This window comes from Dromiciops gliroides, chromosome 1 (assembly GCF_019393635.1).
Source record: "Dromiciops gliroides isolate mDroGli1 chromosome 1, mDroGli1.pri, whole genome shotgun sequence".
In the NCBI taxonomy this organism is placed as follows: Eukaryota; Metazoa; Chordata; class Mammalia; order Microbiotheria; family Microbiotheriidae; genus Dromiciops; species Dromiciops gliroides.
The window spans coordinates 9,875,995-9,901,132 of NC_057861.1; the positions used below are offsets into that span (position 1 = coordinate 9,875,995).

Genomic DNA, 25,138 nt, shown 5'->3' on the forward strand with positions numbered 1-25,138 from the left:
GGATAAAGCACTGTCCCTGGATTCAGGAGGACCTGAGTTCAAATCTGATCTCAGACACTTGATACTTACTAGCCGTATGACCCTGGGCAAGTCACTTAACTGTCATTGCCTCCCCTCTACACACACACACACACACACACACACAGAATTGGTCTTCCAAGCCAGTCCCCTCTTGATCTTCCAGGAAGGAAGAGTCTCATCCCTCTGGGGCTCTGCTCGTTGGAAGGGTCCTTAGTGATCCCCTAGACTAACTGACCCCGTCATCTTACAGAGGGGAACAGAGGAATCTAGAGGCCCAGGGAAGGGCAGGAACTTGGGCATTGGTCTCTGCTTTGAGGTTCTATCCACTATCACACACTCTCAGCCCTCCCCCTACAGGGCTGTTGTATGGATCCATCCACGGCACACAGATTGAGTGTGTTTTATGGACCAGACCCTGTGCATGGCACTGGGGATACAAATACATAGAATGAAACATTTCCTACTTGGGAAGAGCTTACGTTCCTTGGGGGGGCGGGCAGGGCAATAAGGGTTAAGTGACTTGCCCAGGTTCACACAGCTAGTAAGTCTCAAGTGTCTGAGGCTGGATTTGAACTCAGGTTCTCCTGAATCCAGGGCCGGTGCTTTATCCACTGCACCACCTAGCTGCCCTAAATAGCTTGCATTCTAATGTTGCATGCACACAGCAAAAATATGAATAGTCTGGGAGGGCTAGGGGGATCCAGAAAGGCTTCCTGTAGAAGATGGTGCTTGAGGTGAGCCTAAAGAGAGTCACTATGTGGGGCAGCTAGGTGGTGCAGTGGATAAAACACCAGCCCTGGATTCAGGAGGACCCGAGTTCAAATCTGGCCTCAGACACTTGACACTTACTAGCTGTGTGACCCTGGGCAAGTCACTTTAACCCTCATTGCCCTGCCCCACCCCCCAAAATGACACAATCTTTGGGCAGCTAGGTGGTACAGTGGATAGAGCACCAGCCCTGGAGTCAGGAGGACCTGAGTTCAAATCCAACCTCAGATACTTGATACTTACTGTCTGTGTGATCCTGGGCAAATGACTTAACCCCAATTGCCTCACAAAAAAAAAAAAAAAGATGTAGAGAGTCACTCTGTGAGTGAGAAGGAATGAAGGAGGGCATTCCAAGCATGGGACACTGCCAGGGCAAAGGGACTGAGGTGGGATGTCACGAGTGATGAACTGAGAGGAGGCCAGTGTGCCTGGATCACTGGGTCCAAGAGGGGAAATCACGTTCAATGGAGCTCTATAGGCAGATTCCAGCCAGCTTGTGAAGGGCTTTACAATTTCAATAGAAGGGTTTATATTTTATTTTAGAGACAAGAGGAATTAAGAGAAGCATATGGTCCGATTTGGACTTAAGGAACCTCACTCTGGCATCTCCGCTGTGTAGGATGGACTGGAGTGGGGAGAAATGAGGCAAGGAGACTCATCTGGAGGCTGTTGCAACAGTTTAGGCAAGAGGCGATGGGGGCTGAGCTAAGGTTGTAGCTGTGTGGATGGAGAGAAGGGGTTGGCTGCCAGGGGAGTTGTGAGGCAGAAGCAGCAAGATTTGGAAACCAATCAGATGTAGGGTGTGTGTTTGTGTGAGGTAGTGAGGAGACCAGGAGGATTCAGAGGTTACAAACCAGGGAGACAAAGGATGGGGGCTCTTCATGGGAATAGGGACATTTGGAGAAGGAGAGAGGTTTTGGGGGAAAGAGAATGAGTTCAGTTTTGAACATGATGCACTTAAGACGTCTATGGGACATCCAATTTGAGATATTGAATAGGGAGTTGGTGATATAGGTTATAAACGATACTGGTGACACAAGGGAGAGGCCAGGGCTTGGTGAGTCATCCGCATTGAGACGATGGTGAAATCCATGGAAGTTTATGAGGTCACCCAAAGGAAAGAGGACAGAGGGAGAAGAAAAGAGGGTTCAAGACAGAGCCTTGGGGGATACCCAAATTTGGGGGTGTGTGATATGGATGATGACTAGCATGGAGATTGAAGAAGGAGCCATTGTATAGGGAGGTGGAGAACCAGGAGAGAGTGTGCAGAAGAAAATGGTGGTCAGCAATGCCAAATGACGAGAGGCTGAGAAAAGGCCAGTAGATTTGGCCATTATGAGATCATCGGTAGGTTTGGAGAAGAATGAGGTTGGAAGCTGGATTGCAAACGGTTGAGGAGTAAGGGAGAGGAGACAAAGAGGAAGCAGTGAGTTTGGGAAAGGGAAGAGAGATACAGGACAGAGCACTGGGACTAGTAGGGTCTATTGCAGTTGTGGGTTTTTTTTGTTTGTTTTTTAGTGAGGCAGTTGGGGGTTAAGTGACTTGCCCAGGGTCACACAGCTAGTAAGTGTTAAGTGTCTGAGGCCAGGTTTGAACTCAGGTCCTCCTGAATCCAGGGCCGGTGCTCTATCCACTGCGCCACCTAGCTGCCCCTATTGTAGTTGTTTTAAAGGATGAGGAGAGGTTTGAGTTTGCTCTAATTCAGTGGTGGGAGGAAAGCAATAGATACACAGAATGTCAGCTCCCTGAGGAGAGAGACCTTTCATTAGAGCCTTTGTATCTCTCTCCCCTATGCCAGTGCTTGGCATACAGTAGGCATTTAATAAAAGCTGGTTGGGTGAATGATTCTACAGGGTTCTAAGGCTTTCAAGGCTCTCTTTGTTTTCTCATTTGAGCCTAACAACAACCCTGTGAGGCAGGGACTACATGTATTATTATTATTATTATTATTATTGTTGTTGTTGTTGTTGTTGTTGTTGTTGTTGCAGGGCAATGAGGGTTAAGTGACTTGCCCAGGGTCACACAGCTAGTAAGTATCAAGTGTCTGATGCCAGATTTGAACTCAGGTCCTCCTGAATCCAAGACTGGTGCTTTGTCCACTGTGCCACCTAGCTGCCCCCAGACTACATGTATTATTAACCCCCTTTTACTTTACAGATAAGGTGGTTAAGTGATTTGTCCAGGGTCACACAGCAACTAAGGGTCAGAGGCAAGATTTGAACCCATGTCTCCTCTGACTCCAAGTTCAGTGCTCAATCCACTATACCTTACTACCTCAGCTTCCAGAAGCAAAATGTTATCACAAAACACTGGGGCATCTTGGTGGCACAGTGGATAGAGCACTGGCCCTAGAGTCAGGAGGACCTCAGTTCAAATCCGGCTTTAGACACTTGACACTTACTAGCTGTATGATCCTGGGCAAGTCACTTAACCCCAAACACCCGGGGCCATCTCCAGTCTCATGTATATCTTGCCACTGTACCCAGATGACTCTGGAGGAAAGAGGCTGGTGACTTTGCAGAGCCCTCCCTCACTTAAATCCAATTCATTGCAAGCCATGATATCACCTCCCGATGTCATAGTCCTCTTCAAGAATGAAGGACAAGGGGCGGCTAGGTGGCGCAGTGGATAGAGCACGGGCCCTGGAGTCAGGAGGACCTGAGTTCAAATCCGATCTCAGACACTTAACACTTACTAGCTGTGTGACCCTGGGCAAGTCACTTAACCCCAATTGCCTCACTTAAAAAAAAAGAATGAAGGACAAACAACGACAATTACAAAACACCTGTGACATCTACACCTCATGCCCAGGTCAGTCCAGTAGAGTCACATTTTTGTAATTTGCAGTGATGACTAAATTGTTAGAATGGCCCTTCCCCTTGCCCTGGGCCTGAAAGTGAGTAGGAGTCTTGGCTAAGTGGCTGCTGGGTAAGGCAGAGCCAAGATAGCACAAGATATCTCCCAGGATGGGGCTCTCTCACCAGCCTGGCCCTGGGGACTTCACTGAAGGTAGGGGTAGATCATACGAGGATCTAGGTCAGCGGTGGTTTTATTCTGAGGAAGGGGATGGGCTCCCCAATGTTAGTGCCCTGAGTCTCTTACCTACAACTGCACAGTACAATACAAAGGGCCATGAGCACCCACATGGCCAAAGATATTGCCCCACTAGCCTGCCTCAGTATAGATCGTAGGAACGTGCTTCCTTCTCCATTTGGATTAGACTAAAAAGTTGGGGGGCATAGAATCCTGAGGGCTGTTAAATGCAGCTGGTGACTCAGAAATCCTTCTGCTGGGCACCACCCCCTGCCCAAGGAAATCAAAGACAAAGAAAAGTCCCATATGCAATAAAACATTCATAAAAGCCCTTTTCATAGTAGAAAAACCCCAACCAGAAACAAAGTGGGTGCTCATCAGTACACAAATGTGCAACATCACTGTGCTTTGGGAAATGATGAATATGAAAAACTCAGAGAAACATAGGAAAACTCAAATGAACCGATGCAGAGGGAAGTGAGTGGGACCAGGGAAACACAATATGGAACAATTACAACAATGCCAGTGGAAAGACCAGTAAAAAGAAGCAGAATCATATGTCATTGTAATGACTGAGCTTGATGTTGAGAAGAGGTGAGGAAATGAACTTCCCTTTTTTTTTCTTGTTCAAGTGGGGAACAAGGGGTATGTAATGTTGCATTCACTGCTGGACTGGGCCCTCCATCTGCTGATTTTACTTCCCTATTTTTCTTTTTTACAAGGGAAAGATCACTGTGTGGGGAGAGAAACAGATTGAGATGGTGATGAGGTAAAAACAAAAGATACTGGTAAAAATACAATAAAAATAAAATGGAACAAGATTTAAAAAAAATGTAGCTGGCTACAGTACATAGCAAAGAATAGAAAGGGAATCTGGGGTTGAATCCTAGGACTGCTGATTACTACCTATGTGACCATGGGCAAAGCATTGCCCCTCTTTGGGCCTCAGTTTCCTTATCTATAAAATGAGAAGGGGAGTAGATGGACTGATCTTTAAAGTCCCTATCAGCTTATGTAGGGTAGAGGGAAAAGTATAAGGGCTTCTCAGACTGGCTGTCACCCTGGAAGGCTGAGATGCCAAGTCCTGAAGGGATGCAATACAGGGTAGGGAAAAAGAAGGGATGAGGAAGGAGAAGACAGGCTGGGGTAGATGAGAGACAGTGCAGAGAAGGGGTAGGAGGAAGGGGAAGACCTTGGAGAAGTCTAATGGCACATACACTACTGCACATCTGCATCTTCTGGTTTTGTTTATCTTTTTTTCTGGGACAGCTCATTGGGAGGGAGGGGAAACATCTGGCAATGACCGGCATAAAAACAAAAGGCAGAACCAAAGCCGACCCCGAATTTTGCCTCAGACCAGGTCTTTCCAGCAGTAGCTCCTCCTCGAATCTTCCATTCGTCATGTTGTGGATGTCCTGGGTTCGAATCCAGCACCAGACATTGAGTTGTGTGACAGTGGGCAAGTCAACCTTTCTAGGCTTCATTTGTCAGAATGGGGGGGGTATCCCTTTGGGACACTGGGATTTAGAGCCGTTGCTCTCATTTTACAAAGGAGGGAAGTGAGGCCCAGACAGATTGTGAGTCACTCAAGGTCACACAGGTAGTGAGTGGGACAGCTGGAATTTGAACCCCAGGACCTGCTTAGCTCAATCACTCTTGCTGCCCAGTCAGGCCCCTCCCTCCCTCTTTGGCTGTGCTCCCTCCTGACAAAGGACAAATTGCCCAGTAAATTAGCCAGTTAATGGGGGATGCTGGCAGGGCTGGGGGGAGATAACATCACCATCTTCCCTGCCAAGGGGAAGCGCTGAGCCTCCCCCCACCCCCCACTGCCTGGGCATGGGCGCCGCTTCTTCCTGAACTCCATTAAAAGTGACCTCCCCTACCCTTCAGGCTGCCGCTGCGCTGGGACGGGCACACACCGCCCGGCGGCCTCCCCTCTCCCTCTCCAGCGTCTCTCCAGCACAAACACACCTGCTGATCGGCTAGCTCATACTCACTCAGCGGGAGCCCTTTGCAGAGCCCCGCCCCCCTTGTCCTCCCCACCTGCTCACTTGCCCAAGATAACCTTTCCCACAAGTGGGGCTGGCTCCAGCCCTCCCCTCATCCTCCTGCGGGCTCACAGAGAGAGGACCTCCCCCAGCCCCTTAGGGGGAGGGGAAAGGGAAAGGAATAAACTTCTATCGTGTGCTTACCAGGTACTGGGAGGGAGGTGCTGTCACCATTTGTAAAAATATAAAACTAGTTTTACTGTTGGGGAAACTGAGGCAGGCAGAGGTGAAGTGACTTGCCAGTCCCACAGTTAGTGTCTGGGGCTGGATTTGAATTTGAGTCTTCCTGGCTTTAGGGGCAGCACTCTGCGTTGTGGCGCCTAGGTATTTTATTCCTCTTGGCCTCAGTTTCTTCCTCTGTAAAACATTAGACTCTCGAGCCCCCTCCAGCTCTAGGCGTTGGATACCATGAGTCTACTTAACTTCTTCCTACCACAATTTGAGCAGAGCCCTGCCCCCAGGAAGGTTCTATTTCTTCCTTTCCTTCCTCTCCTGTCCCTCCAGCTGCCCATCTCCCTTCCCCTCCCCATCACCCCCACTCCCCAGGCCCCTTCCCCCTCTGGCCTCCTTCCTCTCTCTCCAGTGCCCATCTGTCCTCCCCTCCCCCTAGGGCCCATCTTCCTCTTATTCCCCATTAACAGCACCCCCACCCCCTCCAGCTGCCTCTAGGGCTCTTTCCAGGTGATGTATGTCTCTGGTTAACAATGCCAGGAAGTTAAGATGAATGGGGACCATTAAGGGAAAGCTGTGCCAGGCCCAGCAGCAGGTGCCATCTTGGGCCCGGGCCTAGCTAGCGGAAGCTTCGTTGTCTCTGTCCCCCCCCCTTCACCAGAGGGATGGGGCTTCGGGACCCCAGGGAGTCCCAGGGAATGCAGCTGGTGTCCCCTGCACCCCACAGCCCACTGAGCACCAACAGTGAGTGCCCGAGGGAATATTTAGGAAGATGACAGCTTGAAGAGCTGAAGGGTCACAAAGCCCCTCCGTTTTTAATGCAGTACAGGCCACTGAGGCCCATAGTGGGGCAGTGACTTGTCCAAGGTACCAGAACTATAGAGGAACAGGCATCCAAGTTGGGATAGCGAGGGTCTTTGGGCACACCAAGCCTGGTGCTCACTTTGCTCAATGAGCCATCTCCCAGCAGGCCCTGGCAAGCTCTTGGGGTGCCACTAGCTCCCATCCCACTCAGCAGCTAAGTCAACTATCTGTTCTGGCTTCTCTAAGCAATCCTGATCGGACAGAGCTCTTGGCAAGGGGATTGTGGAGAGAAGATAGAAGCTTATGTCATCCAGGTGTGACTTTCCTACGCTCCGGGCACCTCAGGAAATATTCAGAATGTTACAGTTAGAGGAGATTTTCTTTTCTTTTTTTTTTTCAGGGCAATGAGGGTTAAGTGATTTGCCCAGGGTCACACAGCTAGTAAGTGTCAAGTGTCTGAGGGCAGATTTGTCCTCCTGAATCCAGGGCCGGTGCTTTATCCACTGTGCCACCTAGCTGCCCCTAGAGGGGACTTTTGAATATAGAATATCAAAGCTGGGAGGGGCCTGAGAACAGGGGATGTCAGAGCTGGGAGGGGCCTTAAAACAGAGTAAAGAAGATTAGCATTACAGAAATATGTTTCATGTGATTGTTCATATATAACCTCTATCAGATTACTTGCTGTCTTGGGAAGGGGGAGGGAAGGAGAAAAATTTGAAACTAGAAATCTTATAAAAACAAATGTCGAAAACTATCTCTACATGTAACTGGAAAATAATAAAATATTTATATGGCAAAAAAAGACCATCAGCATTAGAAGTCACCCTCTGGACACTAGGGCCTCCCTAGCCCAAGTACTGCACCTTTCCCTGCTGTTGGAACCTTTCCACCGAGAACAACGATCCTGAGGCCTGTACCTCCAAAGGCCATACCTAGCTCCCCACTGCAGACAAAAGCATCCTGGGACATCTGGTCATTGGCCCTGCCACCTTGGCCAACACTCTCCCCTTAGGTATTCTCTGCTGAAGGTCTCCTACCTCCCAGGCTGGTGTTCTCACTTTACCCTGATGCCCACTCTGGTCTAGCTTCCTGGAGAGGGACATGCCCTTATTAAGGCCCTCACCTTGGAGCTCTGCTATTTAGACAGGGAAAGTAATCCACCATTTTGGGGGGGGAGGGGGGTAGCAGGTATCCTTTCTGAAGGGCTGTCCCTTAAGGGACATCTTTGGTGCTTGGAGATCCACTGTGTTCAAAGGCTGGATGGGAACCCTGTGCACACTGGGCTCAATACTCATCTTTGCCAGCCCTGCCCCGCAGTGGCTGTGGCTTCTTGCCTCCCTCCCCCACCACAATCAAATGTCTGTTTCAACCCATCCCCGGGGTTACACCCACCCCACTTGAGACAGTGCCAGCTGCTCGTGCCCAGAAGGGCAGACTACGACTTGTTCTGGGCTGTTGGAAGCGGGGGGTGGGGTGGGTGAAGAATCAGATCCTGTCCTCTCTAAGACAGAAGTGCCAGACAGCTTCCCCGAGCATTGCCGCCTCTGTCCAAGGACAGGGCTTCTTTCACCAGGGACAGCCAAGTGCGCAGGTGTCATCACCAGAAAACTGGGGCCCAGGCTTGGGGGACTGAGCCCACTGGATCTAGAAGGGGAGGGCCAGCAAAGGAGGCTGAAGCTAAGGCTAGCACTGAGCCCTTCACCCAAGGCAGGGGTGACAGAGGAGGCTGGGTCTCTCAGGACAGGTCCTGTGAGAATCTCTGGGGGGATACACCTGGTCTGTGTATGGTTCTGTGCATGCGTGCGTGCGTGCACGCGTGCACAGAGACACACATATATTTTGTTGTTGTTGTTTAGTTGTGTCTGACTCAATGATACCAGCTGGGGTTTTCTTGACAAAGATTCTGGAGTGGTTTTCCATTTCCTTCTCCAGCTCATTTTACGGATGAAGAAACTGAGGCCAGTAGGGCTAAGTGACTTGCCCAGGGTCACACAGCTAGCAAGTGTCTGAGGCTGGATTTGAACTCAGGTTTTCCTGACTCTAGGTCTGCCACTCTATCCACTGTACTACCCAGCTGCCTTGTGTTTGTATTATGTATGTATATGTTTTTGTCTATCTGTGGATACATATAAAAATATGTGAAGGGACTTATATATGTGCATGTGTGGATTAGGGGTATTGTGATTATATGATCAAAGGTTTTAGTGATGGGAGGGGGCTTAGAACAGGAGATGTCAGGGCTGGGGGGGCCTTAGAACAGGGGATGTCAGGGCTGGGGGGGGCCTTAGAACAGGGGATGTCAGGGCTGGGAGGGGCTTTGGAACAAGGGATGTCAGGGCTGGGGGGGGCTTTGGAACAGGGGATGTCAGGGCTGGGGGGGTCTTGGAACAGGGGATGTCAGGGCTGGGAGGGGCTTTGGAACAGGGGATGTCAGGGCTGGGGGGGTCTTGGAACAGGGGATGTCAGGGCTGGGGGGGTGTCCTTTGGAGCTCATGCAGTCCAACCCCATCTTTTTCTAGAGAAGCATACAGAAGTTCACGCCCCCAGGCCTCACACCTCATAGGAAGTCTGGTCATGACTTAACCCTTTGTTGTCTGAGGTATGCGAAGTGCTTTTTTCTCTGACATGACGATGAACAGATGTAGGCTGTTGGCTGTAGTGCATTGTGTTGGCGCACATGACTGACCCAGAGGAATGATTACAACCCATTTCTCAAGGATTTGGAGGGTTGTTCTGAGGACCCTGGAATGATAGGGATGGTGACAGTCACTGACCGATCTCGAAATGGTAAGGGTTCGAAATTGCCTGATAGTCTATCATATGGTGATGACCATATCTGAGCCTCAGGACAAGCCTGGGAGGTCACTACTACTGGTATTGTAGCCACATTTTACAGATTAGGAAACCGAGGCTGAGAGGTACAGGGACTGAGGCAAAGGCAGGGGCTCTGGCTTCTCCGAGAGAGGGATGGTAGGAAGCCACCTCCTGCCTGGGCTCTGCCCATCTCCTCCTGGGCGGAAGGGTCCTTAGCAAGTCATCCAAAGCAGAAAGAATCCCAGCAAGGGACTCAGGCCTTCAGGAGGAGTTAACGAGAGGATTTATCATTTTAATGACATGATTTTTCCCCCAGGAGTCTGTGTGGTGGAGGGGGCAGCTGCCTCCCTGAACACTGCTCGGCTCGGGGAGAAGGTGCCTTTGGATTCCTGGTGCCCAAGAGGCCTGGGCAGAGACGCCTCGCACTCTGGGCTTGGCCAGAGCAGAACACCCTCCCTGGGGAGGGGCTGCTGAGTCCACTGTGCCCCATCCCTCCTGGAAAGCCCGACCCCAGGGCAGATTGCATGCGGGGGGGGGGCATCCAGGCTTATTCTTCCCCCCGCCCCCCAATTGTCAAGGAAGATACTGATTCTTCTATTTCCATCATTCCCATCTGTCTCCTTTCCATGCCTACTCATTTATCAGCCTGGGGTCACCGCACCATGGTTCTAGAATTGGAAGAGACTGTTCCAAGCCCCTGACCCTCACACAAGCTCAGGCTTAGAGCTGGCAGGCCCCTTGGCATCCAAGGCATCCAAGTTAAGTGATTTACCCAAGGTCACAAGGCAGCGAGTGGCAAAGCCGGCATTCAAACCCAGGTCCTCTGCCTAGAAATCTGAGCCTACTTTCTACCTTTTCACACTGAGTTGCAGATGATCTCTGAGATCCATGGATGGGAGGTGGTTTGGCCAAAGCCATGCTGGGAGTACACTGCAGAACGGGAATTTGAACCCGGGACCCCGGTGCCTGGGCTCTTCCCATTTCCTCATCAGTACTCCCCTGAGCCCCCTCCTTCGCAATCTTCCTCCAGCTCTGCTATGTATATTTCATGTTCCTGACGAACTACACATGGAGAAACTGAGGTTTGGGCAGCAGATGACCCATCCCTGAGGTCACACAGCTACTACTCAGGTCTTCCAGCTCCAAGTCCTGCTCTCTCTTTTTTTTTTTTTGCAGGGCAATGGGGGTTAAGTGACTTGCCCAGGGTCACACAGCTAGTAAGTGTCAAGTGTCTGAGGCTGGATTTGAACTCAGGTCCTCCTGAATCCAGGGACTTGGGCATCCAAACATGGACTGCCCAGCCTCTGCCCTGCCTGGCCCGGCACAACAGAGGACCATCCCTGGGAGGCTAGGAAGCAGTGACAGGTGCCGAGGAGAGACAAGACAGAGGAAGGATTGCTGAGAGCCTCTCCACAAGATGCTGGACACCCGGTGGGAAGGAGGGGATAATAAAGGGGCCCCGGTAAGGCCCCAGCCAGGCAGAGGGGGCCACTTCCTTCAGCAGAAGCACATCAGGGCCAGGGTGCAGGGACCATCCATCAACTGAGGCACTCAACTGAGCCAGATGGAGCCAAGGCCCCCCAGTGAGGGGGAGGGAGGGGGAGAAGAGATCCATCACGCAGCTGACATCTAGGATGTGTCACAGCTGGTCCCCCCCACGTCACCCAGAGCCTCATCTATCACACTGGCTAAGGGGGAGGGGGGCAGAGGGGAAAGAGGTCAGAGCGAGGGATGGAAGAGCAGAGGAGGGGCTACAGGAGGCCTGAGGAGGGAGGTATTATAGGTTCAATGGGGTAGCAACTAGAAAAGCTCCCCCCCAGCTTCATTTTTACAATCCCCATAGAGCACAAGGCAGTGGAATTGAATGAGGGGACCTGGGTCTGAATTCTGGCTCTGCTACTCACTGTGTGACCTTGGCCAAGTCACTTACACAAGTCTATAAAATAAGACCATTGCATGGGCTGATCTCCATGGTCTCTGACAACTTAATTTTCCTATGAATTCTTCCTCCAGAGGAAACTGAGACCAAGGAGGAGATTGGGGCAGACACCAGAGCTGGAAAAATCTTAGAGATGACAAAGTCCAACCCCCATAATTTTTTTTTTAAAGTGAGACAATTGGGGTTAAGTGACTTGCCCAGGGTAACACAGCTAGTAAGTGTTAAGTGTCTGAGGTCGGATATAAACTCAGGTACTCCTGACTCCAGGGCCAGTGCTTTATCCACTGTGCCACCTAGCCACCCCTAACCACCATCATTTGTTTTTTAAATTTTAAAATTTTAAAATTTTTGGTGGGGCAATGGGGGTTAAGTGACTTGCCCAGGGTCACACAGCTAGTAAGTGTCAACTGTCTGAGGCCAGATTTGAACCCAGGTACTCCTGAATCCAGGGCCGGTGCTTTATCCACTGCGCCACCTAGCCACCCCCAACCCCCATCATTTTTATAGAGGAGGTAACTGAGTCTCAGAGAAGGAAAATGACTTCCTCAAGGTCATACAGGCAGTAAGACTTGAGCCAGGCCTCAGGCCCAAGGTCTTTAGGCTTTTTCTTTCTACTTTCTTCCCAGAATTACTGTGAGGAAACTACTTTGCAGTATCTAAAGATTTCAAGACATGGAAGTTACCATGACCAATTGGCTACACGACCAGTTTGGTCTGGTCAGTGACTTGGTGGAATGTAACAGGCTCAGGGAGGATTCTATTTTTTTTTTTTTTTTTGGTGAGGCAGTTGGGGTTAAGTGACTTGCCCAGGGTCACACGGCTAGTAAGTGTCAAGTGTCTGAGGTTGGATTTGAACTCAGGTCCTCCTGACTCCAGGGCCAGTGCTCTATCCACTGCGCCACCTAGCTGCCCCAAGGGAGGATTCTTATCAGCCCCTAAAACTGGGGCAGCTCCTGGCTTGGGATGGAGTTGAGGAGGTTAGAGGCTTAGGGCAGATCTACAGCTCAAAGGAACCCCCAAGGACTCTAGACCAGCTCTCAACTCTTGCACCGAGGCCCAGAGAGGTTAAACAACTTCCCCAAGGTCACACAGAGTCAATGGTAAAGGTAGCATTTGAACCCACATCTTCTGATTCAAATCCAGAGCTCTTGCACTGCCCCACACTGTCCACATTCTTCTGCCTCCTTCACAAATGACACTTTCTCACCCATGTGCCTCATAAGAAGTGGCCCCTGCCTGTAAGGAGTTAATAGTCTAGCAGGGGCAAATGACAAAAATGGGTAATTAAATGATCACGCAAAGTGATAACGATGCCTAAGACAGATGCAAACCGAGAGCTCGGGATGGAGCAATCTTGGTCTGCCAAGCTCAAGCGATGAACACATCTCCCTTCCCCTGGGAAGGCAGGTAGGGGGCTCCAGGCACAGAAAAACTCATGTTGTTCCACTGTGTTGCTTGTCAATTGGGTTTTGTTTAACTTCTCTTTCCTTACCAGGGAAGAGTCCTCGAGAGAAGGCATACTGGGAAATGACTAGAATGTAAAAAGTCAGACATTCGGGGCTATATGAGGTCCAGAGGGGGATAGTTACAGACTGGGGTGTGGGGAATGGGGGCGATGAGGGAGAACTGCACAGAGGGGGTCATCTGAGTGAACCTCTCTAGGCTGTGCAGGATTTTAATGGGGAAGGGGAGAGGGAAGCAGTTCTAGGTAGCAAGGATCTCACTAGCCTGGGGATAGGCTTGACATGATGGGACGGGATGCTGGAGAACTCCAGGAGCTGGCCCTCCCCTGGATTTGGAGTTTCTAAAGCAGAAGTGATCTGACCCCAGGAATGAGGGGCAGCCCCTGTCCATCACTGGAGACGTGTCTGGATGAAGTTAATTGGTGCCTCGTTTGCTTTCCCTCCAACCCCTCCCTTCTCCACTTCCCAGTTATTGTCAAGGGCAACCACTGTCTTCCCAATCACTAAGAACCTCCCTGTTCTCTTGACTTCTCTTTCAGCCCAGACCCACTTATCTAATCTTGTCATTTCCTCTCTCAAATATGTCCCCTCCTCTCTCCTCTGACCCTGCCCTCAGCTTGGTCCAGACCTTCTTCACCTCATGCCTGGACTATTGCAGTAGTTACTGGGGGCGGGGGGGGGGTGTTCTGCTGCTTCTGGTCTCTCCCCCTCCAGTTCCTCTAGTCAGCCACTAAAGTGATGTTAGTCACTCCCCTACTCAATAAGCTGCAGTGGCTCCCTGTTGCCTTTAGAGCAAATATAAAATGCTGTTTGGCAGCTAAAGCTTTTCATAACCTCGCCCCCTCCTGCCTTTCCAGGCTTCTCACACATTACTCTCCCCATACAGCCAGACTGGCCTCTTTACTCTCCTGTCTCTCTTTCTTTACAATGCTTCCCCCACCCCACCCCAACCTAGTGCTCTCCCTCCCCACCTCCCCCTCCTAACTTGCCTTATGATTCCATTCAAACCCAATTTCTGCTTGAGATCTTCCCAGGCCCCTCACTGCTAGTGCCTTCCCCTCCCAGATTGCTTTCCAACACCAGATGTATCCTGCAGGTACCCAGCTAGTCGCGGTCTCTCTCCCTCCTTAAGGGTAGGAGCTCTTTCTCTTTCTCTTTCCTCCCCTCCCCTCCCCTCCCCTCCTCTCCTCTCCTCTTCTTTTCTTTTCTTTTCTTTCCCTTAATACATCTCCAGTGTCTAACCCAGTACCTGGCATATAGTAGGTACTCAATAAATCCTTCCCAGTTGATTGACTCGGTGGTTATGGGGGAACTTCCCAACTCTGAAGTTCTGAATGTGGAGGTAGGAAGCTATAGGACAGTGGCAGGAGACAAGAGGGCAAAGGTAAACTGGCACCAGATGGTGGAGGGAGAGCAGTGCCAGGCCAGAGAGCTGGAATCTAATTTGACAAGTACAAAGGACCAGGTGCTGGGCTTGAAGAAGGTGACTTGGCTTAGATAGGCAACTGCAAGCTGTGACCTTGGGTAAGTGATTCCACTTCCCTGGCCTCAGTTTCTTTATCTGTTAAATGGGGTCAATCCTGCTCACCTCATGGGGTTTTGTTGTTGTTTTGACAAGAATCAAATGATATAATCAAGTGTACGTCTACTGCTTTGTGGATGTCCCTAGATTTAGAGATGGAAAGGACCTTAGCTAGCCTTCTGGTCCCAAACCTTTATTTTACAGATGGGGACACTGAGGCCCCAGGGAGAGGAATCGACTTGTCCAAAGTCACACAGCCAGCACGAGGGACAGGCCCTCTCACTTTAAACCTTTTCCACTCCCTGCAGAGCCCGAGTCAGGGTCTCCTTCTGCCATCTCCCCTGCATCCCTTCTGGTCCTATGATCCCTGACCAAGTTCTCTCCTCCAGCCTCTGCTGAGGTGCCCTGCCCAGAGTGCTGCATTGGGGGCTTCTTGGAGGGCATGCAGTGACCAGCAGGGCAGTTTTTCATTGGGGCTGTCCATCAGTCATCCCCCTTCTAACCACCCCACCATGTCAGGCATCCCATTTGTCCTTATGCACCTTCTTTACACCCCAGCCATCACTGGTGGCCTTCGGTTGCCTCCTGGTGCCCTCTTTGCCCTTGTCCCCAGAAACGACGTTATTCATATGATTCCATTATTCATATGATTATACAAATGCAAGGTATTAGGCACCAGGGAGCCACAGGCGGGCTTAGAGCATAGGAGTGACAGAAATCTATGCAAAAGGAAGATTGATGACCACAGTCTTCTCCCCTCTAGGCACAGGGACCCCAGCTCCCTCACCTGATCCTCCTCTGACAGGCTGGCTTCAGCATTGGCCAGCGGCCGCCTCATTAAAAGCAGCCAGCGGCTAATTGGAGGCCTTGGCCACTAGGGGCTTGGGGAGAGAGAAGGCGAAGGAGACATTGATGGATGGCTCACTGGGGCCGGAGCCGCCAAGCTGGAAGGAGGCCCCCTTCCCCCCCTGCCCTCAGAGCCTGGCCAGTAATTACAGTTTGTCCCGCCCCAGAGGCCCCTTATTCTCTTCTAAATGCAGAGGGACCTCTGTGGATTTGCAGGGAGATGGAAGCCATCAGCATCATACCTGGAGGTGTGATTCTAGAGGGCTGGGTCACTGGCCAAGGCCACTCCCCAGTCAACGGCTGCAAACAAGGCCAGCCTCCTTTGAATGTTCCCCATGTTTCCATTTTGAGGTTGGTGGCTCAGTGTTTAGAGCACTGGGCCTGGAGTCAGGCAGACCTGTGTTCAAATCCAGCCTCAGACCCTTACTGGCTGTGTGACCCTGGGCAAGTCACTTCCACCTCTGTCTGCCTCAGTTTCCTCAACTGTAAAACAGTGAGGATAATAATAAAAATAGCAGATAATATTTGTATAGTTCCTAGCACAGGGCCTTCACTTAAGAGGGGCCCTAGAAATGTTTATTCCCTTATTCTATCTTTCCTGAATAGAGGCAGACCTGGGATTAAAACCCAGGCAAACCGGATCCAGTGTCTTTGCCAAGAAAACCCCAAATGGGGCCACAAAGAGTCGGACACCACTGAACAACAACAAATCTGGGCCCAAAGCCCACAGTACCCACTCCCCAGGGTCACTGTGAAACTCAGCTGAGATAAAAGATGTGAAGTACTTATTCTCCAAACGTCAGCTCTTATTAGTATTGTGATAAAGTAGGGGGGTCAGCTGGGGAGTCAGAAGGACAAGACCTGGGGCCGGAGACGAGGTCTATGCTATGGGGGGAGATCTAGGGGGAAAGAAGAATGATATAGAGCAGGCGTCTTCCATGATCAGAGCTTCATGAACTTTTCCCTACCCCATATTTTGATAACTACATTTCAAGATATTTTCCTTTATAATTCCCATGTATTTTATTTTATGCATTGAAAAACATGATTCGGAGAAGGGGGCTACGGCTTCACCAGCCTGGGGCAAAGTGTCCATGTCCCCCCAAAGGTGAAAGGATTCAGATTGGACCAGGACACCTGGGTCCTAGTCCTGATCCTGACACTGACTTGTTCTGTGACTCAGTGTCCCCATCTGTAAAATGAGAGGCACTAGATGACCTCCAAGGTCTTTTCAGTTCTAAAATCCCCCTAATCCCTGAAGGGTGGCTTAGTGGAGGGGGAAATGAGTTGGAGACCTGAGTTCTAGTTCTAACTGTAGCTAGTCACTTCTCCAGGTGTGGCAAGAGAAGCCTGGAGCCCCTCATGCTCTGCCCCTCCCCTCCATGTCCTCCCCTGTGCACTTTGAGTCCTGACCTCAGCTGGCTGGGCCAGCAGGGTAGCCTGGGGCTGGGAGTGATTTAATGTCTCAGCGGTCACTTCCAGGAATGAGAAATGTCACTCCTGCAGGGGACCATGTGACAAAGGCAAAGGGCTGGGGCTGCCACTGGCATGCTGATGGCCTTGGCCCCATCCCCACTCCCATGGCCCATGGATGGGGTCTAGAATGTGCCCACCCTCCATCTGAATTTCCCAAAGACCACCAGCTCCCCGTTAATAGCAGGTGGGGGGCTGCCTGCCTGACATCCTGGGGCAAAAACACTGACTTGGAGGGATCTACTGGGAAATGGTCCTTGAACAATCCACTCTGAGGGAGGCTGGTTCAGGGCTGCCCCAGAGCATCCACAGATGCTTCAGAGCCCCATTCTGTAGTTCTGGAGCTGGGGATGGGAAGCTCCTTACCTCCACGGGCCGTCTGTTCTGATGTTGGTTAGCAGAAATCTGCTACCTCCTCCCCTCCTCCCCCTGGTTCTGCCCCCAGGGGGCCAAGCAGAAAATCCCTTCTGGGTCTCCCCTGGGCCTCCAGGCATCTCCAGTCACCTTCACCTGGCCCCTTTAAGCCAGAAGTGAAGGGTCATTGCTGGGGGTAGGGGCAGGGGGATGGGAATGGGGGTGGGTTCAGTGAGCAGATCCCTATCTCAGGGAAAAAAGTGAGTGGAAAGGTGAGAAGGAGGCCTGGGTTCTCACCCTGATTCTGTCATTTACTGCCTCTGTAACCTATAATATATATTACATATCAATGTATTGTTTATATTTTTATATCATATAATACATTAATTTTATATATTTCGATTTCATTATATTATTTATATATTAAATATATTATAAGTATAGATATATACACATATATGTACACATATATGTTTATGTGTTTATATATATGTGTGTGTATATATATATGTATATGATCACCATTCCTCATCTCAAGAAGCTCCAGTAGCTCCCCATTTCTTGCAGGATAAAATACCAACTTCTCTGTCATTTAAAGACTTTTCCCAATTTGGCTCCAACATGTCTTCTCACCCTTACACATCACAGAGCTTGCTCTAGGTCAACTGGCCTGCTTGTCCTCCCTTGTGCCTAACATCCCATCTCCCATTTCCCATCTCTGGGCCTTTGCATAGACTGTACCTCCTCTGCCTCTTGGAATCCCTGGCTTCCTCAAGCTCCCACCTGTGCCTGCTGTCTTCCCCGGTAGTCAGGGCGGGGACTGCTTTGTGTTTTTATCTTTTGGCTTTGCCCCCATCCTACTGCCCCAATGCCTGGCATATAAGAGGGGCTGGGAGGTCCCCCATGCTAAGGAGGTCGTCCCTGTGAGCTGGGTTCTGGGGGATCCAGAATAGGTCTTTATCATCAGGCACCAACAGTGCCTTCAATCCAATCCAACAAACATTTATTAAGTGCCTATGGTGTGTAAAGCACTGGGGATATTGACACAAAATGAAAAGTCAGTTGCTGACCTCAAGGAGTCTGTGTTCTACCATACACAGATTGTTGTTCATCCTTCATTTTGAACGTCTTGACTCAAGGGTGAATTGGATTTGAGGGAGGCAGAGTGGCACAAAGTCAGCAGCCTCCCTCTCTCTTGCAGATTCAGGACAAGGGCAGGATGAGCAGAAATTGTCTGGGATGCAGTGGGTGACCTTAGTGTCTTTTGTGTCTGATCGAGCTCTAGGCATTCCACAGCGCCTGCTTCCCCCACCCTCGTGGCTGTTGGGCCACATTGTTCTTGTCCGACCCTTCCAAGGAAGCCAGGGAACGGGAGGTGAGAGAAGTGTGTGAGGCTGGCAGTACGGGTTTGTGAGGGTTTGGAGATGGGAGAACAACTGGGAGGAGCATCACATAGGTGAAAGAGAGTGATATGAGGAAAGCCCAGAAAGGTTGGTGGACACTTTAAATGCCCCAGAGGCAACAGGGAGCCACTTAAGCCTTTTGAGAAGGGGCATAACTGTAGTCAGCTAGGTGGTGCAATGGATAGAGTGCTTGGCCTGGAATCAAGACCTGAGTTCAAATCCAGCCTCAGATACTAGCTGGGTGACCTTGGGTAAGTCCTTTTATCCCATTTGCCTCAGTTTCCTCATCTATAAAATGAGCTGGGGAAGGAAATGGCAAACCACTCCAGTGTCTCTGCCAAGAAAACCCCAAACGTGGTCACAAAGAATCAGACATGACTGAACAACAACGATGACCACTGTCAGAATCATGATTTAGGAATATTCATTTGGCAATCACGTGTGAGATGCCTTGGAGAGGAAAGACACCAGAAGGAGGAGGCTGTTACTGGGGAAGAGAGGTGATGAAGACCGGGGAACTAGGGTAGTGGTTGTGAGGGCAAAGATTTAAGGGATGCTCTGGAGGCAGAATCAGCAAGAATGGGTGACTGATTGAACAAAGTGGGAGCAGGGGGGAAATGAGTCACCGATGATGCACTTGAAATCTGGAATCTGGAAGATTTCAAACTGGGAGGTTCCTGATCCCCTTGACGTAAATGAGGGAAGTTGGAAGAGGGATCAGTTTAAGGAGGAAGTGTGGTATGGTGGGGTGAGTGCTGGATTTGCAGTTAGAGAACCCAGGTTTGTATTTCTGCATGTCATTCATAGGTGGTATGACCCTGGGCAAGTCACTTTCTGGCACTCGGTTTCCTCTTGTTAAATGATTGTCAAGTTCCTCCCAACCTGAACCTGTGCTCCTGTGATTGTGAGTTCTGTTTGGGACTCGAATTTGAGATGCCTGGGGAGGTGGTGGGGAGGGAGACAACCAGGTGGAGCTAGCCAGCAGGCACCTGGATGCAGGTGAGGTCAGGAGGGAAAGGCAGGCTGAGTATATAGATGTGGGAGTCCTATGCTTGGGAGCTGATGTGCAGAGGGAGGAGGGAGGAGGGAGAGGACATCGAATGGGGTCAACGAAAGGACTCTGGATGTTATCTCATCCAACCAATGAGGCCGAGAGAGGTGAAATGACTTGTCCACAGTCACTCTGGTAGTAAATGCTGGAGGGGGCCTTTGAACTCAGGATCTCTGTCTGCAGACATGCTCTTTCCACTATGCCCCATTGGATGGAATGGCTATGGTGTACATAGAGGTTTGGTATTAGGAAGCTCTGGGTTCAAATCCCACTTCTGGCTTTGAGTAAGGCACCCAAGCACTATGTGGTACAAGCTACCTAGACCTTATTTACAAATCATTGCTGGGGAGGAGCTCTCAGACAAGCAGAGGCATCCATTAAGCTTCCATATTCTTGATGGGAAAACCTTCACCAACCAGGAGAGAGAATTTTACATTCTACTGGAAGGGGGAAGGAAGCATCCAACAGACAGACAGACACCCCCACACACATGTACCAAAGTAGATGCTCAGGCATCTGTGGCAGCTAGGCCGTGCCATAGTGCATAGACCACTGAGCTTGGAATCAGGAAGACTCATTTTCCTAAGTTTAAATCCAGCTTCAGACCCTGGGCAGGTCACTTCACCCTGTTTGCCTCAGTTCCTCATCTGTAAAATGAGCTGGAGAAGGAAAAGGCCAACCGCTCCAGTATCTCCACCGAGCAAACCCCAAATGGGGTCGCAGGGAGTCAGCCACGACTGAACAACAACAAAGCACGCTCAGTCACACAAAGTGCTTTCACGAGGGAGAATCAATAGCACAGAAGCCAAGGGACGGAACCCCGTGCCGGAGAAGGGGTGCCCAGCGCTGATTCGGAGAGGAGAGGTCGGGCAGGATGAGCGCTGGGAAAAGGCCAGTGGATTTAGCAGTTAAGACATCACTCATAACCTTTGAGAAAACAGCTCCAGTGGAGCGAGGGGTCAGAGGTCGGGGCTTGACAAATGAACAGCAGCTGAGGAAAGGGAACAAGTGAACAGACGACTTTTTTTCTAGAACTTTGCTGGTGAAAGGGAAGAGATCCGGGCGGCTACCTACTCCCGAGTGCAGGTTGAAGTGCAGGGTGTCACGGTCTACAGGGCCCCTTCCACACGCTATCTCGCGGGGTGGGGGTGGGGTCTCTCAAGGACCCTGGAAGGTAGCCCGGGTGTTGTGACCCGCCCCCACCCCCTTTTTGCAGAGAAGAGAATAGAGGTCCAGGAAAGGTGTAACCTTCCATGCCTAGCAAGCAGCAGAGACATGATTGGTCCCAAGCCTGGGGTCCGCCCATCGCCCCTCCAAAGCCCATGGAGCCCATGTTCAGGGAATAATGGTAGCCTTTCTTGCTGTCCTCTGCGGAATCCCCTGGGGAAGAGAGCAAAGGGGGCCTTTGTCTAGAGGCGGCTGAGGATTCTGGAGACTCCTCCCCCCCACCCCAGAGGGCGGAGATCAAGGGGACAGCAGGCACTTTCTCAGCGACCACCAGGGCCCTGTATTCTTCCCGGCACAGTCACTTAGGCTGTAAACAGTTACCCGGGAAAGCCCAGAGGAATGGGATCAGTTTCTCCTCTCAAGACCATCTTGCGGAGGTTTTCCTCGGGAGGCCCAGATCTCTGCTCCCGCCCCGGGCTGAAGCCTAGGGGGATGGGGGTGGTCAGGGTGGACGGAGCGGGAGAGAGGTCCCAGAGCACAAAATGCAGAGCCCGCCGGATCCTCCCCGACGAAGATGGGATGGGGCTGAGGCGGGGTCACGCAGGCAGCAAGCGGAGAAAGCCTTTGAGAGCCCGCATGGCGCTCTTAGTGCCCGCCAGGCCGACTACAGTCAGCCAGCATTTATGAAGCACTTGGTATGTACCAGGCACTGTTGCCAAAGCAGTGAAGAGGAACACGTGTGGTTCAGACCCAGCACCGGCTCCTCTGGAATTGGGAAGGAGGGGAGATTTGTCTCCTCGGGGCTCCTCCTTCCCCATCCCCGCAGCGGCTTCCTTCTTTTCCTTCATGATCCTGCCCTGTTGGAAAGCAATCCCGCGGACCACGGGGATGCAGCTGACTGGAGACCTGGGGCACAGTCCCAGCTCGGCCCCTTCCTGTTCTGTGGGCCTCTGTGGGGGTCACCTTTGCCTCCCTCTGTCCTGACCACCCACATAAGGCAACTTCGTGCAGTAGAGAGGGCACTGGAAGAGAGACCAGAGACCTGGGGTTCTGAGGCACACTGTGCTATTAAAGGCAGCATAGGGGGCAGCTAGGTGGCACAGTGTATAAAGCACTGGCCCTGGATTCAGGAGGTCCTGAGTTCAAATCTGGCCTCAGACACTTGACACTTACTAGCTGTGTGACCTTGGGCAAGTCACTTAACCCTCATTGCCCTGCAAAACAAAAAACAAATTAAAAAAAAAACCCAAAAAACTATTTAGGGCAGCTAGGTGGCACAGTGGATAGAGCACTGGCCCTGGATTCAGGAGGATCTGAGTTCAAATCCTGCCTCAGATGCTTGACACTTACTAGCTGTGTGACCCTGGGCAAGTCACTTAACCCCCATTGCCCCTCAAAAAAAAAAAAAACCCAAACAAAAAACAAAAAAAAAGGCAGCATAGCTGGCCTTGGAGCTGTGGGTTCAAATTCTGCCTTTTCCTCTCTGTAGGAGGCAACGCTCTAAGACTGAAGAGACAATCCAACCCAAACTGGTGGAAGGAGTTCTTCCCTGGAAGGTCCCAAGGCTGGTGAAATCACAGGCGGAGCCCCTGAGGCCTGGAAATGCTACAGTGTATGCATGTATGTGTGTATGTGCACACGTGTAAGTACTGCATATGCATGTGTGTTTATTACATGCCTACATGTGAGCGCACACATACACACACTTGCATGTAAATGTGATACATACACATGTGTATATGTGTGTGCGAACAGAAGGTCAGGACCCTTTGGGAAACAGCATCGGTCCAGCTTAGTGCCTAGAGTGCTGGAACCCCAAGTAGAAAGATGTGGTTTCAGATCCTGATCCAGTACTAGCCCAGGAACGTTTGTATAGACTCCCAAAGGATACCCGCCTTATTTAATTTTGTTTTTAATGATGCCTTTTGTTTTTATATCGCATTCATTTCCAAGTATATCCCTCCCTGATCCAGCAATTCCTCCCACAGATGGACAGAGATGAGAGGTAGACAGGAAGAGAGGTAGATGGATGGATAGATAGGAAGATAAAGAGATGAATAGGGATGGATGGAGGAGGGAGGGAGAGAGAGGGAGGGGGAGAAAGAGAGAGAAAAAAGAGAAAAGAGGGAGGAGAGACAGAGATAGAGAGAGAGACAGAGACAGAGAGAGAGAGAGAAGCACTTGCTATATGTTAGGGCCTGGACATACAAATATGCCCAAACAAGACTCTCCTTGTCCTCAAGGAGTTTACATTCTAATGTATGGAGACAGCAGGAGTAGAACGGCAGGGAAGCCAAGGGGCTGGGAGGCCTCCCAGTTTCGGGTGGGTGTGGTTGGAGAGTAGAGGTCGGGTGAGGAGATGGCCACCAAGGGGCAGAGAAGGCTCAAGCTCATCTGGGCGTGGCTGCATTTCTCGCCAGGCTGCACAACCTCGCAGAGCCTTCTCTCCTGTCTCTTCGCAGGCTCTGCCTCCCTCCTCGACACCCCTCTAAAGCTCCCTGAAGGCAGGCCAGGCTTTGTTGTGATTTGCATTCCCAGAGCCTGGCACCCAGGCTGGGGCCTAGTCTCTGCAGCACAGGGAGGGGGGTGTCCTGTGCCGGCTTCTCTGGGGCCAGGCCTCGACACTCCAGTTTGATGATGTGCTCTGTTTTGTTGGGGGTTCTTTCCACTGACACAGGCTGAGAACCCAGAGAGCCCGAATGGCTGATGGACGTGTTCCTGGTACTTGGTATCAGAGAAGCTGTTTGGGGCAGAGGGACCCGCCTGCCTCTGCTCGGATGACAACCTGCAGACGGCCCTTGTTTGCCTCCATCCACGGCCACCTGCTTTCCACCCCTGGGGCGATTCCATATCCTTACCGCCTTCCACAGCTAATGAGGCTTCGGGGAGGAGGTGTCTGGCAGTGGGAGGGGAGGGGAGAGTGGAAGATTCCATGGGGCTCAGCAGGTGCCGTGACAGAGCATTACTGGGGGCCCGGCTGCTGCCTTCACTACCAGGGAATAAATGGGGTGGGGAGAAGGGGAAAAGGGTGGGGGGAATACAGTGGATCCAAAGAGGAGGCTGGAGGCTGCTCTGCTTGGCCCAAGTGGGCAGAAATGAGAGCAGAGGCTGCAGAGAGGAAGACCGGGTATTGATGTCAGTGCCAATAAGAGCTGTCGGGAATAAGAGATTCTGGGATTTTGAGTGTTCCCGTCATTTTCATTGTTGTTGTTGAATTGTTTCTCGTATTGTCTGACTCTCAGTGACCCCATCTGGGATTTTCTTGGCAGAGATCCTGGAGTGATTTGCCATTTCCTTTTCCAGTTAATTTTACAGATGAAGAAACTGAGGCAAACAGGGTTCAGTGACTTGCCCAGGGTCACACAGCTTGTAAGAGTCTGAGGTCACATTTGAACTCGGGTCTTCCTGACTCCAGGCTCTTCACTCTATCTATCCTCTGCGTGACCTTGCTGCCCCCTGTCCCAGGCATCATTTGGTACCAAGAGTCACTACTGAAGCCAGCGGGGGTGGGGGAGAAAGATGAAAAGGGGAAATCAGACCCAAACATAGCCTGGCCTAAGAGCACAGAGGGGCCAAATGGGAACAGAAAGGGTTCAGTCCCTCCTAGGACAAGTTGTCCAGGTGGAACAATTTATAGGCTCCTTTGGGGGAGATTTGCATGCCATCCATCCAATGCAATATTTTAAAGGGCCTTTACCTTGGCCTCCAGCCACCCCGACAAAGTCGATCACTGATCTACATAGAACAAAATGGCCCGCTATTCCAGTATGTGCTATTAATTTAATAAAGTCGTTTTTATCACCCTAAGAAAATGCTGGGCATAGTCAGACCACCTAGGTCCAAATTCTGGCTAGATACTTACCACTGAGTTATAGGGCAGCCAAACCCAAGAGTCCCCAGACTATGGGCTTGCCTCCAGCCTGCCCCCCCAGAATTGAGGGGACCACCAGAACTTACTACTGCCCATTGGTCACCAACCCAATGGGCAGCCAAGCCCAAGAACAGCACCTGACACCCCTGCCAGCCGCAATCTTCCAGGGAAGCGAGCTTTGTGGAGATGAGAGCCGGCAATCATTGACTGAAGACCCCCCAAAGCAGGTTCTCACCACTGGAGTCCTTGGCACCATCAGATAGGCTGAAACAAATAGCATTTTATTAATGAAAACACCACTAAAAGACTTCACTACCACATGCCTTATTAATGTTATCCTCTAGGGACCTCCGGCTCTTTCCATCTGGCTTACAGCAAAGACCTCCCCTA

At 50.9% G+C, this 25,138-nt stretch overlaps 1 long non-coding RNA gene across 2 annotated transcripts in view; it reads left to right on the forward strand.

The window, feature by feature from the left end:
- LOC122736329 overlaps positions 1-23,764 on the forward strand; it is a 46,019-nt gene extending 22,255 nt beyond the window's left edge. For both annotated transcript variants that reach the window (XR_006354192.1, XR_006354193.1), the window contains exons 2-3: positions 22,367-22,519; positions 23,555-23,764. This is a non-coding gene — a long non-coding RNA (uncharacterized LOC122736329). The remainder of the gene's footprint in view (positions 1-22,366; positions 22,520-23,554) is intronic.
- Positions 23,765-25,138: the final 1,374 nt, after the last annotated feature.